The sequence below is a fragment of the Kogia breviceps genome, chromosome 18 (genome assembly GCF_026419965.1).
Source record: "Kogia breviceps isolate mKogBre1 chromosome 18, mKogBre1 haplotype 1, whole genome shotgun sequence".
Taxonomy (NCBI): domain Eukaryota; kingdom Metazoa; phylum Chordata; class Mammalia; order Artiodactyla; family Physeteridae; genus Kogia; species Kogia breviceps.
Genome location: NC_081327.1, coordinates 23,981,097 through 23,996,855, shown reverse-complemented (window position 1 = coordinate 23,996,855; position 15,759 = coordinate 23,981,097). Strand labels below are relative to the sequence as shown.

General features: G+C 41.0%; 1 non-coding gene across 1 annotated transcript; it reads left to right on the top strand.

Moving 5' to 3' along the window:
• Positions 1–5,701: 5,701 nt before the first annotated feature.
• Positions 5,702–5,808, top strand: LOC131745665 (U6 spliceosomal RNA). Its single transcript, XR_009332399.1, has one exon. It is a non-coding gene; the product is annotated as a U6 spliceosomal RNA (small nuclear RNA).
• The last annotated feature ends 9,951 nt before the right edge of the window (positions 5,809–15,759 follow it).

Here is a 15,759-nt window from a genome sequence, read left to right as displayed (position 1 = left end):
GCAAAGTCCTTTGTTTACTGATACGGCAGGCAATACTTTTCATTCACAACACTAATCCTATTCATGAGGGCTCTGCTGTGATGAGCTAATCACCACCCAAAGGCCTCACTTCCACATACCATCACAGTGGGATTAGGTTTCAACATATGACTTTGGAGGAGACACACACATTCAGTTCATAGTGCCCTGCAAGCCTTTTGATCTGTTCAAGTTGTTTGGTTAGGCAGATACTCATAATTTCTGAAGCTTCTGTCTGCTCCAAGTGGTTTTCGATTGGTAGGTAATGTTAAACAAAAGGTGTGTATGATAGTCTGCAAGAACTGTTTTTGCCTCTCACTGCCGTGGCCTCTCCCATCGCGGAGCACAGGCTCCGGACGCGCAGGCCCAGCGGCCATGGCTCACGGGCCCAGCCGCTCCGCGGCACGTGGGATCCTCCCGGACCGGGGCACGAACCCGTGTCCCCCCGCATCGGCAGGCGGACTCTCAACCACTGCGCCACCAGGGAAGCCCTGCAAGAACTGTTTTAAACTCAACGTACACACAAGCTTGCCACCTGCCAGTATAGAAACTCAGAATAACGTATCCACCTGCCTTTGTCATGAAGAAAGTAGGTCTTGTTCTTAGTCTAAAGAAATATTGGGGAAATATTTCAACTAGAGACCAAGGACAGAGATGCCTTGTTCCCCTGGTCCACTTGTGTCTTTTATTTGAAACTTTCATTTTAATCACCTACTCCCTGCCGCTTCTGGTCTCAACCTACATTGCAGAAGCCGAGCTCTACTTGTACATCCTTCCTGCTGTCTGATTCCCACAAAAATGGACTTTGCCACCCACTTCATACTTGCTGCAATTAGAGAGAAATTACTCTCACACTTGGACTGACCAATAAGTCACAGGAGGCATCTCTGGAGAATCTAGGAGACTGACACAGATAGAGAAGCATAAGGCAGCTGGGGTCAAGGACCGAAGCTGCCCCAAACATCTCTCACTCTCAGAACCCCAGCTTCTGCTGCCCTTTTTTTTTTTTTTTTTTTTTTTTTAACATCTTTATTTGAGTATAACTGTTTTACAATAGTGGGTTAGTTTCTCCTTTACAACAAAGTGAATCAGTTATACATATACATATGTTCCCATAACTCTTCCCTCTTTTGTCACCCTCCCTCCCACCCTCCCTATCCCACCCCTCTAGGTGGTCACTAAGTACAGAGGTGAACTCCCTGTGCTATGCTGTAGCCTCCCACTAGCTATCTAATTTACATTTGGTAGTGTGTATATGTCCCTGCCACTCTCTCACATCGTCACAGCTTACCCTTCCCCCTCCCCATATCCTCAAGTCCATGCTCTAGTAGGTTCGTGTTTTATTCCTGTCCTACCCCTAGGCTCTTCGTGACATTTTTTTCTTTCTTAGATTCCATATATATGTGTTAGCATACGGTATTTGTTTTTCTCCTTCTGATTTACTTCACTCTGTATGACAGATTCCAGGTCTATCCACCTCATTACAAATAACTCAGTTTCATTTCTTTTTATGGGAGAATCCAGCTGTGATGTCATAAAAAATAAGTATTGACCTTTGTCCCCGGTTCCTGCCAACCGCTCCTAACACCCTTGGAATGTCTAGAGTGATCAATGTCTTTCGTATGCTAATGATATGACTAGTGGCTGGGGGGAAGGGGGTTGGTCACCAGAAAGACCAGGCCTGATTAGAGCCTTGGAACTTTCAGCCCCACCTCCAGGCCTCCTGGAAGGGGAAAGGGGCTGGAGATTGAGTTAATCACCAATGGTCAATGATTTAATCAATCATGCCTACATGGTGGAACCTCCATACACACCCTAAATAGCAGGGTTTGGAGAGCTTCCAGGTTGATGAACATGTCGGGGTGCTAGGAAGGGGGTGCACAGCCCCATACCTTGCCCTATGTATCTCTTCCAACTGGCTGTTTCTGAGTTGAATCCTTTCTGATAAACTTCTAATCATAAGTAAAGTGTTTTCCTGAGTTCTGTGAGTTGGTCTAGAGAATTACCAAACTTGAAGAGGGGGTTGTGGGAACCCTGTAAATTTATAACCAGTTGGTCAAAAGTACCAGGGACAACCAGGGCCTTGTAACTGGCATCTGAAGTGGGAGCAGTCTTGTGGGACTGAGCCCTTAACTTGTGGGATCTGATGCTGGTTCCAGGTAGATGGTGTCAGAATTGAACTGAATTGTAGGACCCACAGCTGGAAGAATGGTGTGGACAAGACACCACACATTTGGAGTCAGAAGTGTGGTGAGTAAAAATAGCTCAGAGGCCTGAAGCAAGAAGAGGAGAGGGAAGGAGGAGCAAGGGGAGACCTGGGCAGGACACACGGTGTGGACCAGCATAGTGTTCAAGTTCAACAGGCAATCTTTCTGTTTAAAAATCCCACACTTAAGAGACAAAGATTGACAATTACTATTTTTACTTTCTGTAAACTCAGAGAGGGAAAGCCAAGCCATGCCTTCAGGAGGGGATAGCAATTAAGCAAACATGAAGGCCGGATCCAATCATAGAGCAACCAGGCCCAGGACTGGCCCAGGAGTACAAAATAATGGTGACCTTGCCGATTTGGGGGGAGGAGGAAATGAGGTCACGTGTACAAAACTCCTAGCACAATGCCTGGAACACACAGATTTGTCTATAGTCATCACAGGCAGAGGGAAGAAACCTAGTTTCATTTTTCCTTTCTGTTGGAAATGAATGAAACTATTCAATTTTCCTTTCATTTTGCTGTCTGAAAACTGGTGCATTTGAATGAAACCCTGGGCCTAGAATCCAGCAAACAGGGAAAGGAGCTGCTTCAGGATAATGAGACACTGACAGGGAAATAGAAAATGATAAAATTTCAACCCACTACTTGGAAGTGCAAACACATTTCATGTATTCATGGACACTGATGTCTTTATTGGAGCTGGAATGTCTAACACATCCAAATAACACATGATTAGTCTCCATAATAGGAACGAAACAAGCTCCCATTGAAGTAACCAGCTGATCACGTTGCAGAGGGTGTTCAGTGCTTTTCAACACATGTGGCACTGGGCTGGTCCCCTGGTGCTTCACGCTAATGCGCACGTGGGGCGTCATCAGTCCCGGCACCTGGTGAGTTCAGATGCTTCAGCATCCTCAGTCACCGTAGCCTGACACCTGCAGCTACTGGGCTCAGCTCCAGGCCCTTGGGGGATCAGACCTAATTCCCGACTGGGAGAGATCATGGTGAGACTGAAGTGCATTGGCTGCTTGATTATTTGATTAAAAAGAAGAAAAAACTCCACTGTTACAGAACAAAGAGTGCAAAGCAAGCCCCCAGACCTGGATCTGTTCCTGGCTCCATTATTTCACTTACGTATTTTATAAAGCTTGACCAATATGGAAAATCGCACTATTCCTTAGCAACCCAAATTACAGAGAAAATTAGATCTGAAAGACCCATGACAATAAGCAGGATTCTAAAGGGAGATACAGTAAAGAGAAGGATCCAGAATGACTAAGCTCAAGGCTGACTCCCCTCTGAGCCTACACTTGGCCCCTAATAATAATCATAGTTAACATGAATTAAGCATTCTGTGGGTGAGGCACTATACAGAGTATTCCACATTCATTATCTTGTTTATTCCTCACAACAACCCCTGGGGTGGGTATAATGATTACCTCCACTTTCTCACAAGCAAACAGAGGCATACAGAAATAGGTATTGGGCTTCCCTGGTGGCGCAGTGGTTGAGAGTCCGCCTGCCGATGCAGGGAACACAGGTTCGTGCCCCGGTCCGGGAAGATCCCACATGCCGCGGAGCGGCTGGGCCCGTGAGCCATGGCCGCTGAGCCTGCGCGTCCGGAGCCTGTGCTCCGCAACGGGAGAGGCCACAACAGTGGGAGGACCGCGTACCGCAAAAACAAACAAACAAAAAAATAGAAGGAGAAATAGGTATTGGTCAAGATCACTCAGCCAGAAAGAGTGGGTCCAGAATTGGAACATCAGACCCCCAGTTTTTTGGCATCATGCATACTAACCCAAGAGTGCAGTTCCCTGTGCCTCAAACATCCAAAAATGCAATTTATAGGAAAAGATGTAATTCAGAGGGCTAAATAATCCAGATGGTAAACTCGATTTTTTCCTTCACTGAGACATAGTCATAGATCATTGGAACAAAAATATTTTTTTCTGCTATTTTTACAAAATGGAGAAAGTATCACTGTTTTTTTACTGATTTTAAAATAAAATACATGCTTATTATAAAATATGCAAATGATACAGGATTGTAGAAAATGGAACCCCCCCAATACATGTATATATATAATCCCATTTGTCACAGATGTCAGAGATAATCACTGCTAATCATTTTCTCTCTCTCTCCCCCCACCCGCCCTCTCTCTCTCTCTCTCTCTCTCTCTCTCTCTCTCTCTCTCTATATATATATATATATATATATATATATTTTTTTTTTTTTTTTTTTTTTTTTTAAGAAATGCAGCAGACTTAAGAAGCAGCCACAACAAATTAGCTTTCACTGAGAAGAAACAGAAACACTGGTTAATCAAAACCAAAGTAATAATCTGTTTGAGAGACAAATCTTCCATACAAAAGAATTTCAAATTAGGCATGTAAACACTTTTCCCTAATTCTCCATGAATGTGGACCTTAATGCTCTATGAGTGTGGGCTGTTCATAGAGACCCACTTCCAATGAATATAGTATAGAAAGGGAAAAACACTAACCTTACAGTGGAGAAATCTGACAGGCACTACTTTAACTAAATGATCACAGTTAACATCACCAGTAATAATCACATTGACATCATGTACTGTCTTAATTCAGGCTGTTGTAAAAAAACAAAAACAAAAACACAGACTGTGTGGCTTAAGCAGACATTTATTTCTCACAGTTCTGGAGGCTGGAAGTCCAAGATCAAGGTGATGGCAGATGCAGTTCCTGGTGAGAGCTCTCTTCCTAGCTTGCAGACGACCACCTTCTCACTGTGTTTTCACACGGTAGAGAGAGGGTGAGGAAGCAAGCTCTCTGTTGTCTAGTCTTACACAGGCACTATCTCATCATGAGGGCACCTCCCTCATCTAAACCTAATTCCCTCCCAAAGGCATCACCTCCAAATACCATCACATTGGGGGTTAGGGCTTCAACATATGAATTTGGTGGGCGGTGGTGGGGCTGGGGGGGGTGATACAAGCATTTAGTTCATAACATGTACCCCCTGATATGATGTAATGAGAATGGTACTTTGTGGTCTATTTATGAGAAAACACCAGACAAACACAAACTGAGAGATCCTTTCCAAAAGGCCTGACTAGTACTCTTCAAAACTATCAAGGTTGTGAAAAACAAATAATAAAGACTGATAAAATGGTTACAGACTGTGTTACAGACATGACAACTAAACACAATGCAGTACCCTGGATTGGGTATTAGAACAGAGAAAGGACATCCTGAAAAACCTGATGAAATCTGAATAAAGTCTGTAGATAGCATTATTTCAATGTTAACTTATTGGTTTTGACAAATGTAAAAAGGTTAGGCAAGATGTAATCAACAGGGGAAGCTGGATGAAGGATACATGGGAACTCCATACTATTTTGCAAACTTCTGTAATTAAAAAATTATTTCAAAATAAAAGGTTTACTTAAACATTTTGTTGTTATTTGAAGATAGTTAGGACTTAAAGAGGCTGAAAGTGCTCGCTTTGGCAACACATATACTAAAATTGGAATGATACAGAGAAGATTAGCATAGCCCCTGTGCAAGGATGACACACAAATTCGTGAAGCATTCCATATTTTTGTACATATATACAATGGAATATTACTCAGCCATAAAAAGAAACGAAACTGAGTTATTTGTATTGAGGTGGATGGACCTAGAGTCTTACAGACTAAAGTAAGTCAGAAAGAGAAAAACAAATACCATATGCTAACACATATATATGGAATTTTTAAAAAATTGGTTATAAGAACCTAGAGGCAGAACAGGAATAAAGACACAGATGTAGAGAATGGACCTGAGGACACGGGGAGGGGGAAGGGTAAGCTGGGATGAAGTGAGAGAGTGGCATGGACTAATATATACACTACCAAATGTAAAATAAGCTAGTGGGAAGCAGCCTCATAGCACAGGGAGATCAGCTCTGTGCTTTGTGACCACCTAGAGGGGTGGGATAGGGAGGGTGGGAGGGAGATGCAAGAGGGAGGAGATATGAGGATAGATGTATAGGTATAGCTGATTCACTTTGTTATAAAGCAGAAACTAGCACACCATTGTAAAGCAATTATACTCCAATAAAGATGTTTAAAAAAAAGAAAAAAGAGCCTGAGAAAAGAGGGTGAATTGAAGTGAGCCCGGCATTATGTCCAGCTCCACTTTGAGGCATTAACCATAGGACTAACAAGTGCCATAGCGCCAAGAGGCTCAGAAGTGTCCCCTTGGCTCTTTGCTGATTCATAAGCAGTATTGGGCTCCAATTAGCATCCCAGAAGAGCCACACCCTAGGAATAAAGGTGAAATGGAAATAGCCTGATTCTTCAAAAGACTAAAACTCACTTTCAAACCAACTCAGACTCAAACTGGATTAAGGTAATCTGCATTTATTCAAACTAACTGCTAGAGGCAAAAGTAAATCCTCTCTGAAGGAAACTAACACCATGAGAGCCTCAAATTATCTATACAATATTTTTATACACAATGCCTAGCATTCAGTAAAAAATTTAAGTGATATGGTAAAAAGGGATATGGTAAAAAGGCCAAACATACATAAAATTGGAATTTCAGAATGAGACAAAAAGATAGAGAGGGAAAGCAGCACTATTTGAAGAGAAAATGGCTGAGTGATAAAGGAGACCATGTCATAGATCCAAGAAGCTCTATGAAAGCCATGAAGAATAAATATAAAGAAAAACACATTTAATTACACCATATTAAAACTGCTGAAAATCAAAGACAAAGGAAACTCTTAAAAGCAGCCAGAGGATAAAAGACACATTACTTACAAAAGAACAACAAGACTGGCAATTTTTCAACAGAAATTTTGGTAGCCTAGAGGACAATCCAATTGAATCTTTATGGAGCACAAACAAAATAACTGCCACCCTAGAATTCTATTCTCAATGAAAATATCTTTCCAAAATGAAGGTAAAATGAAAATATTTTCAGTCGAACAAAAACTTAGAGCATGCATTTCTAGCATATGGGAATAAAAGAAACACTAACGGAGTTTTTTAAACAGAAGGAAAATTATTAAAGATGGAGGTGCGGTAATGCAAGAAGGAATGATGAACAGTAGAAGGGTAAGTGTATCAACTCTAAATGAAAACAGATCAAATAAAATAATAATTATGTCTCTTGGTGTTTAAAGTATATGTGGAATTAAAATATAAGATAGGACTTCCCTGGTGGCGCAGTGATTGAGAATCCGCCTGCTGATGTAGGGGACACGGGCTCGTGCCCCGGTCCGGGAAGATCCCACATGCCGCGGAGCGGCTGGGCCCGTGAGCCATGGCCGCTGAGCCTGCGCGTCCGGAGACTGTGCTCCACAACGGGAGAGGCCACAACAGTGAGAGGCCCGCATACAGAAAAAAAAGAAAAAAAAAAAAAAAATATATATATATATATATATATATATATATATAATATAGAAAGAAGCCCTTTCAAAACAGTGGAGTGAGGACCTCCAAAAATCCACTCCTCCAAAACAGCAATAAAGACACTGAGAAAAACTGTAAAAAAATCCCCCAAAAAACATTTTTTCAGAACTTTGGAAACCACCAGCTTTCAATAATAAAGGAGTTTTTATATAAGGAAAAAGTTTTAATATTAGAAAGAGGAATTAATTGTGTAGCATTTTAACTTGCCCTATTCTCATACTGTCTCCCCAGCTCCATGATTGGCTTGAAAACCAGAAGACTCACAGCCATGATAGCTGTTAAAACCAGTAGCCTAGTAACCACTGGAGACGTTAGAACAGGTTTGAAGATCCCAACAAAGCCCACCTGAGATCTGTAACTATTTGACTTGACAGTTTTCTGGAAAAGCCCCACTGTAAAGCTTGTCTTATTTGACCTGACTCATAGCTCACTCAGTAAGAAAAACCCTATCCTCAGGGCTTTTGTCAAAAGCAATCAACAGCAACTGTTTAATCTCATAGCTTCCTGAGGAGGTAATACCAGAAAGGGCAAACAAAAAGCTTGTCCAAAAATGTAAAAGGAAAATCTGGAGAATGAGATGTCCATCGGGGGCTTTGAAAAACTCCAGCATATTTCTGTGCATCTAGAAGGCCGTGTGCATGTGCAGGGCTAAGATTAGGGCCTGAGAATATCCTAATCTCTCACCTTGGGCTGATCTTGAGGCTTTGGCTAAGTGTTGAAGGTGTGCCCCAACACAAACACACAGAGACCATTTGCAAAGATAGGGAGATTTGGGGTGGGGAGTGTCCAAGAATTTAAGAAAATCTCTCTAATCACTAGCTGAGCACTAGGTTAATGGAACAGAGATTTCAATGCCCACACATGACAAAGAATACAGAATTAGTTCAGAAAAGTCACTAAGGAAGCAATCAGCAGAAACAACAAACTCTGGAAAGGAAGAGAAATCTGATGTTTACATTACATTATTTTAAATGTTTAGTTTTCAACAAAAATTTATGAGGCATGCAAAGAAACAGGAAAGTATGGCCCATAGACAGGGGAAAAAGCAGTCAGAAGTTACTGTCCCTGAGGAAGTCCAGATGCTGAACTTACCATATAAAGTCTTTAAACAAGCTATTATAAGTATGTTCAAAGAACTAAAGGAAACCATACCTAAAGAATTAAAGGAAAGTAGGAAAATAATGTCTGGCCAAATAGAAAATATCACTAAAAAGAAAAAAAAAATTTTAATATAGATCTGGACCTGAAAAGTATAACCGAAATGAAAAATTCACTAGAGGAGTTCGACAGCAGATGTGAGTTGTTAAAAGAAGGAATAAACATACTTATAGGTAGTTCAATAAGAATATCCAGCCTGAGGAACAGAAAGAAAACAAGAATGAAGAAAAGTTAATGGCGTGTCAGTGACCTGTGGACACAATCAAGCATATCAACATACACATAATGAGACCCACAGAAGGGGGACAGGGAGAGAAAAAGGGACAGAAAGAATATTTGAAGAAATTATGACCAAAAACTTCCCAAATTTGATTTTAAAAAATCTATGTATCAAAGAAACTCACTAACTCTAATTAAAATAAGCTCAAAAGAATCCACATCTAGACACCACAGCCAAATTTTCAAAAGACAGAGAGAATCTTGAAAATAACAAGAAAAAAAAAAACTCATCACATACAAGAGATCCACAAAAAGATTAACAGCTTATCAGAATTAACAGATTATCAGAATCCTTGGAGGCCAGAAGGCAGTGCAATGACATATCCAATATGCTGGAGGTGGAGGGAGACTATCAATCAAGAATTCTATATCCAGGGACTTCCCTGGTGGCTCAGTCATTAAGACTCTGCCTGCAGGGACTTCTTGGTGGCACAGTGGTTAGGAATCCACCTGCCAAAGCAGGGGACACAGGTTCAAGCCCTGGTCTGGGAAGATCCCACATGCCGTGGAGCAACTGGGTCCGTGTGCCACTACTGAGCCTGCGCTCTAGAGCCCCTGAGCTAAAACTGCTGAGCCTGCGTACCACAACTACTGAAGCCCGTGTGCCTAGAACCCATGCCCTGCAACAAGAGAAGCCACCACAATGAGAAGGCCTCACACCGCAATGAAAAGTAGCCCCTGCTGGCTGCAACTAGAAAAAAGCTCACGCACAGCAACGAAGACCCAACACAGCCAAAAATAAATTAATGAATTAAAAAAAAAGAATCTGCCTGCCAGTGCCGGGGACACAGGTTTGAGCCCTGGTCTGTGAAGATCTCACATGTTGCAGAGCAACTAAGCCCGTGCACCACAACTACTGAGCCTGCACTCTAGAGCCCGCAAGCCACAACTACTGAGCCCACATGCCACAACTATTGAAGTCCATGTGCCTGGAGCCCACACACTGCAATGAAGAGTAGCCCATTTGCCGCAACTAGAGAAAGACTGCCTGCAGCAACAAAGACCCAATGCAACCCAAAATCAATCAATCAATTAATTAATTAATTAATGTTTTTAAAAAAGAATTCTATATCCAGCAAAACTATACTTCAAAAATTTAGACACTCTCAGAGAATTCATTACCAGTAGACCTGCCCTATAAGAAATACTAAAGGAAGCCTTTTCAGGCTGAAATGGAAGAACACCTGACAATAACTTGAATATACACAAAAAATAAAGAGTACTAGTGAAAGTAACTACATAGGTAAATATAAAAGACAGTATAAATGTATTTTTGTTTGTAACTTTTTTGTACTCCTTTCTGACTTTAAAAAATCATTACAGGGCTTCCCTGGCGGCGCAGTGGTTGAGAGTCCGCCTGCTGATGCAGGGGACACGGGTTCGTGCCCCAGTCCGGGAGGATCCCACATGCCGCAGAGCGGCTGGGCCCGTGAGCCGTGGCCACTGAGCCTGCGTGTCTGGAGCCTGTGCTTTGCAACGGGAGAGGCCACAACAGTGAGAGGCTCGCGAACTGCAAAAAAAAAAAAAAGAAAAGAAAAAAATCATTACAAATTTAATTAATATATTTCTTAAAATTTTATTGAAGTATAGTTGATTTACTATTCCTTTCTTATTTGAGACAACCACATAAGGCAATAATTATAAAACTATGTAAATGGGCTTCTAATGTATAAAAATGTAATTTGTATGACAATAATAGCACTAAGGTGGGGAGGGTATGTAGCTATATTAGAGGAGTTTTTGTATAAGATTGAAATGAAGTTGGTATTAATCCAAACTAGATTGCTTTAAATTAAGATGTTAATTCTAATACTCAGGGAAACCACTAAGAAATAACTTTAAAAAGCAGAGTAAAAAAATAAGAAGGGAATTAAGACAGTGCACTATAAAATATTTATTTAATGCAAAAGGCATCAGTAATTGCAAATTAGTAGGAAAAAGATACAAGATATGTAGAAAACAAATAGAAAAATGTCAGGTGTTAATCCTACCTTATCAGTAATTACATTAAATATAAATAGATTAAACATGCCAAACAAGGCAGATGTTGGCATAATGGATTTTAAAAAACGATCCAGCTCAATGCTGTGTACAAGAGACAAATTTTAGATTCAAAGATTTATTAGGTTGAAAATAAAAGGATAGGAAAAGGTATACCATGTAAATATTAGCCAAATACTGCTAGAGTGGCTATACTAATATCAGACAAAATAAATATTAAGACAAAAATTTTTACTAGACACAAAGAAAATATACTTGGCCATAAAGCAAGTCTCAACAATTTAATTTCAGAAAATTAAAATCACATAGGATGTGTGTCTCTGACTGCAGTGGAGATAGCTAGATGTGAATTATAGAATGAAAACTAGAAAAGTCCTCAAGGGTTTGCAAATTAAGCAATATAATTATCAATAGTATATTAACAGATCAGAAAGGAAATTACAATCAAAATTAGGAAGTATTTTGAAAGGAATTATAAAAACCATATATCAGTACTTCTGGGGTATTGCTTAGTCCATAGTCAGAGAAAACTCTATAGCTCTAAATACATGTATGTATAAGAAAAAAATAAATCAATTATCTAAGTATCCAGATCAAGTAGTTAGAAAATAGCAAATTAAATGCAGAGAAAGTAGAGGAGAGGAAATAATAAAGAGAGCAACAGGGATTAACGAAGTTGAAAACAAATATACAAAAAAAGTATATAAAAAATTCACATTTATGAGCCCCTAGCAAAACTGATCTAGAATAAAAGTAGAAAAGACACAAAATATTGATACCAGGAACAAATAAGAGCATCATTACAGATCCCACATATTAGAAAGATAGTACATAAAAGAATATTATAAATGATGTGACAGTGAACTTGACAATTTTAATGAAATAGCAAATTCCTAGAAAAATACAACTTTACAAAATTGATGCAAGGTAAAAAGAAGAAAATATAAAAAGTATCAATCATGTTTACTAAAAAAATAAATTCTGTAGTTAAAAACCTTCCTACAATACAAATCCCAAACCCAGACAGCTTCCTTGGTGAATATACCAAGCATTTAAAGAAGAAATAATACCAATCACACATAATGAACTCTTTCAGAAAATAGATAAAGAAATATTTCCCATTTTGCATTAGGTTATGAGATCACATAAACTTAATCCCCAAACCTAATAAGGACATTATAGCAAAGAAAAATTATCCACCAATCTTTCTCAGAAACAGAGATGGGCAAAAAAATCCTAAAAAAAGGAAATAGCTAGACTAGAGGAGCAGCCAAGATGGCAGAGTAGAAAGACCCTGAGCTCACCTCTTCTCACAAGCACATCAAAATCACGACTATCTGCAGAACAACTATCAATGAAGAAAACAAATCTACCAGAGAAGCTCTTGTACAACTAAAGACATAAAGAAGGAACCACAATGAGATGGGTGGGAGTGCTGGACTTGCGATATAATCAAATCCCATACCCCAGTTTGCAACCCACAAACTGGAGAATAATTATATTGCAGAGGTTCTCCTATAGGACTGAAAGTTCTGAGCCCCACATCAGGCTCCCCAGCCCAGGGGTCCTGCACTGGGAAGGTGAGCCCCCATAGCACTTGGCTTTGAAGACCAGAAGGGCTTAATTTCAGGAGCCCCACAGGACTGGAGGAAATAGAGACTTCACTCTTAAAGCGTGCACACAAAATCTCACATGCATCAGGACCCAGGGCAAAAGAAGTAATTTGATAGGAGCCTAGGCCAGACCTACCTGCTGGTCTTGGAGAGTCTCCTGGAGAGGCAGGGGGCAGCTGCAGCTCGCCTTGGGGTCATAGACACTGGTGTCAGCCATATTTGGGAACATTCTACTGTGTGAACACTGCTGCTAGCAGCTGCCATCCTGGCTCATTAGTGGAAAGACCAGGTTCCACCCAACAGCCTGTGGGCACCAGTGCTAGGATGTCTCAGGCCAAGCACCTAACTGGGTGGAGACACAGCCCCACTCATTAGCAGACAGACTGCCTAAACACCTCCTGAGCCAACATCTGCCTCTAGACATGCCCCTGACATGGCCCTGACCACCAGAGGGCCAAGAACCAGCTCCACTCCCCAGTGGGCAGGCACCAACCCTTCTCTCCAGGAAGCCTGCACTAGCCTCTGGACAAGCCTCATCCACCAGGGGGGCTGATACCAGAAGCAAGAAAACTATGCTCCCACAGTCTGCAGACCAAGCCCACCCACAGTAAGCCAGACCCTACCTGGGGCCAGCTGGGCCCTGGCTCTGCCCACTAGCAGGCAAACACAAGCTTTGGGTCACCCCAAATCCCCTGGGAACCACTCCTTTCCCACTCACCAATGATGTAAAATGAGCTCTGGGATCCCTGGGCTTTACAGCCAGGCTCCAGGAACCAACTCTGCTTGCCAGTAGTCTGGCACTAACTTCAGGACCTGGTTTCACTTACCAGCAGGCAGGCCACAGCTCTGGAGTCTTCAGATCCCTGACTCTGCCCATCCGTGAGCCAGCACTAGCCCCAGAATCCCCCAGGGTTCTGCAGCTAGCTGCCTCATGACCATGCCCTGCTAAACAGCAGCCAGCAGCATCTGCACAAGGCAGAGTCTGGCAACCAACCAGACTAGGGGCCAGTTGAGCTTACCAGACTGCCCACATAATCAGCCTGCCACAACAGAAGGACCCATGCAGCCCTTTTAGGGGAAACCCCCAGAGCATATAGCTTGGGTGACAAGAGGGGAGCATCCTGCTGAGACAGATAGGATGTTTCCTACAGAAGGTTGCTTCTCCAAGGTCAAGAAGCATAACTAACCTACCACACACATAAAAATACAAATAACAGCTTAGACAAAATGAGGGGTCAGAGGAACATTTTCCAGATGAAGGAAAAAGACAAAACCCTAGAAGAAGAACTAAGTGAAGCAGAGATAGTCAATCTACCCAAGAAAGAGTTCAGAGTAAAGGTCATAAAGATGATCAAAGAACTCAGGAGAAGAATGAATGCACAGAGTGAGAGGTTAGAAGTTTTTAAAGAGTTAGAAAACATAAAGAACAACCAAATAGAGATGAAGAATACAATAAATGAAATGAAAAAAATACACTGGAAGGAATCAATAGTAGACTAAATGATACAGAAGAACAGATCAGTATTGGAAGATAGAATCTTGGAAATCACTGCCGCTGAACTGAAAAAAAAAAAAGAATGAAAAGAAATGAGACCTCTGCGATAACGTCAAGTGCACAATATTTGCAATATAGGGGTCCCAGAAGGAGAAGAGAGAGAGAGAAAGGGCCTGAGAAAATATTTGAAGACATAATAGCTGAAAACTTCCCTAACATGGAAAAGAAAACAGTCACCCAAGTCCAGGAAGTGCAGAGAGTCCATACAGGATTAACCCAAAAAGGAATATACCAAGACACATTGTAATTAAAATGAAAAAAATAAAAGATAAAGAAAGAATATTAAAAAGCAACAAGGGAAAAGCAACAAATAACATACAAGGGAACTCCCATATGGCTATCAGCTGATTTTTCAGCACGAATTCTGCAGGCCAGAAGGGAGCAGCATAATATATTTAAAGTGATGAAAGGGAAAAACCTACAGCCAAGAATACTCTACCCAGCAAGTCTCTCATCCAGGTTTTTTTTTTTTTTTTTTTTTTTCGGTATGCAGGCCTCTCACTGTTGTGGTCTCTCCCGTCGCGGAGCACAGGCTCCGGACGCGCATGCCCAGCAGCCATGGCTCACGGGCCTAGTTGCTCCGCGGCATGTGGGATCTTCCCGGACCAGGGCACGAACCCGTGTCTCCTGCATCGGCAGGCGGATTCTCAACCACTGCGCCACCAGGGAAGCCCTCTCATCCAGGTTTGATGGAGAAATCAAAAGCTTTACAGACAAGCAAAAGCTAAAAGAGTTCAGCACCATGAAACCAGCTTTACAACAGATGAAACCTAGGAATTTCTCTAGATGAAAAAGAAAAAAAACACAACTAGAAACAAGAAAATTATGAAATAAAAACCTCATCAGTAAAGGCACTAAAGATAGGAAATCATCCACACACAAAGCTAGTAGGGAGGTTAAAAGACAAAGGTAGTAAAATCATCTATATCCACAGCAAGCAGTTAAGGGATACACAAAACAATTAGATGTAAAATACGATATCAAAAACAGTGATCATGAGAGGAGTAGAATACAAATGCAGAGTTTAAAAAATGCATTAAGAGATGAGCAATTTAAAACAATTGCATATACACACACACACACACACACACACACACATACTGCTATACAAAAAACTCATGGTAAACACAAACCAAAAATCTATAATAGATACACACATAAAAAAGAAAAAGGAATCCAAACATAAGGTTAAAGATAGTCATCAAATTACAAGAGAAGAGAACAAAAGAAGAAGAAAGGGGAAAAAAAGACCTACACAGACAAATCCAAAACAATTAATAAAATGACAGTAAGAACATACATAATACCTAAATGTAAACAGACTAAATGCTCCAACCAAAAGACATAGAGTGGCTGAAGGGATACAAAGACAAGATGTGTATATATGCTGTCTACAAGAGACTCACTTCAGATCTAGAGACACATACAGACTGAACATGAGGGGATAGAAAAAAGGTATTCCATGAAAATGAAAATCAAAAGAAAGCCA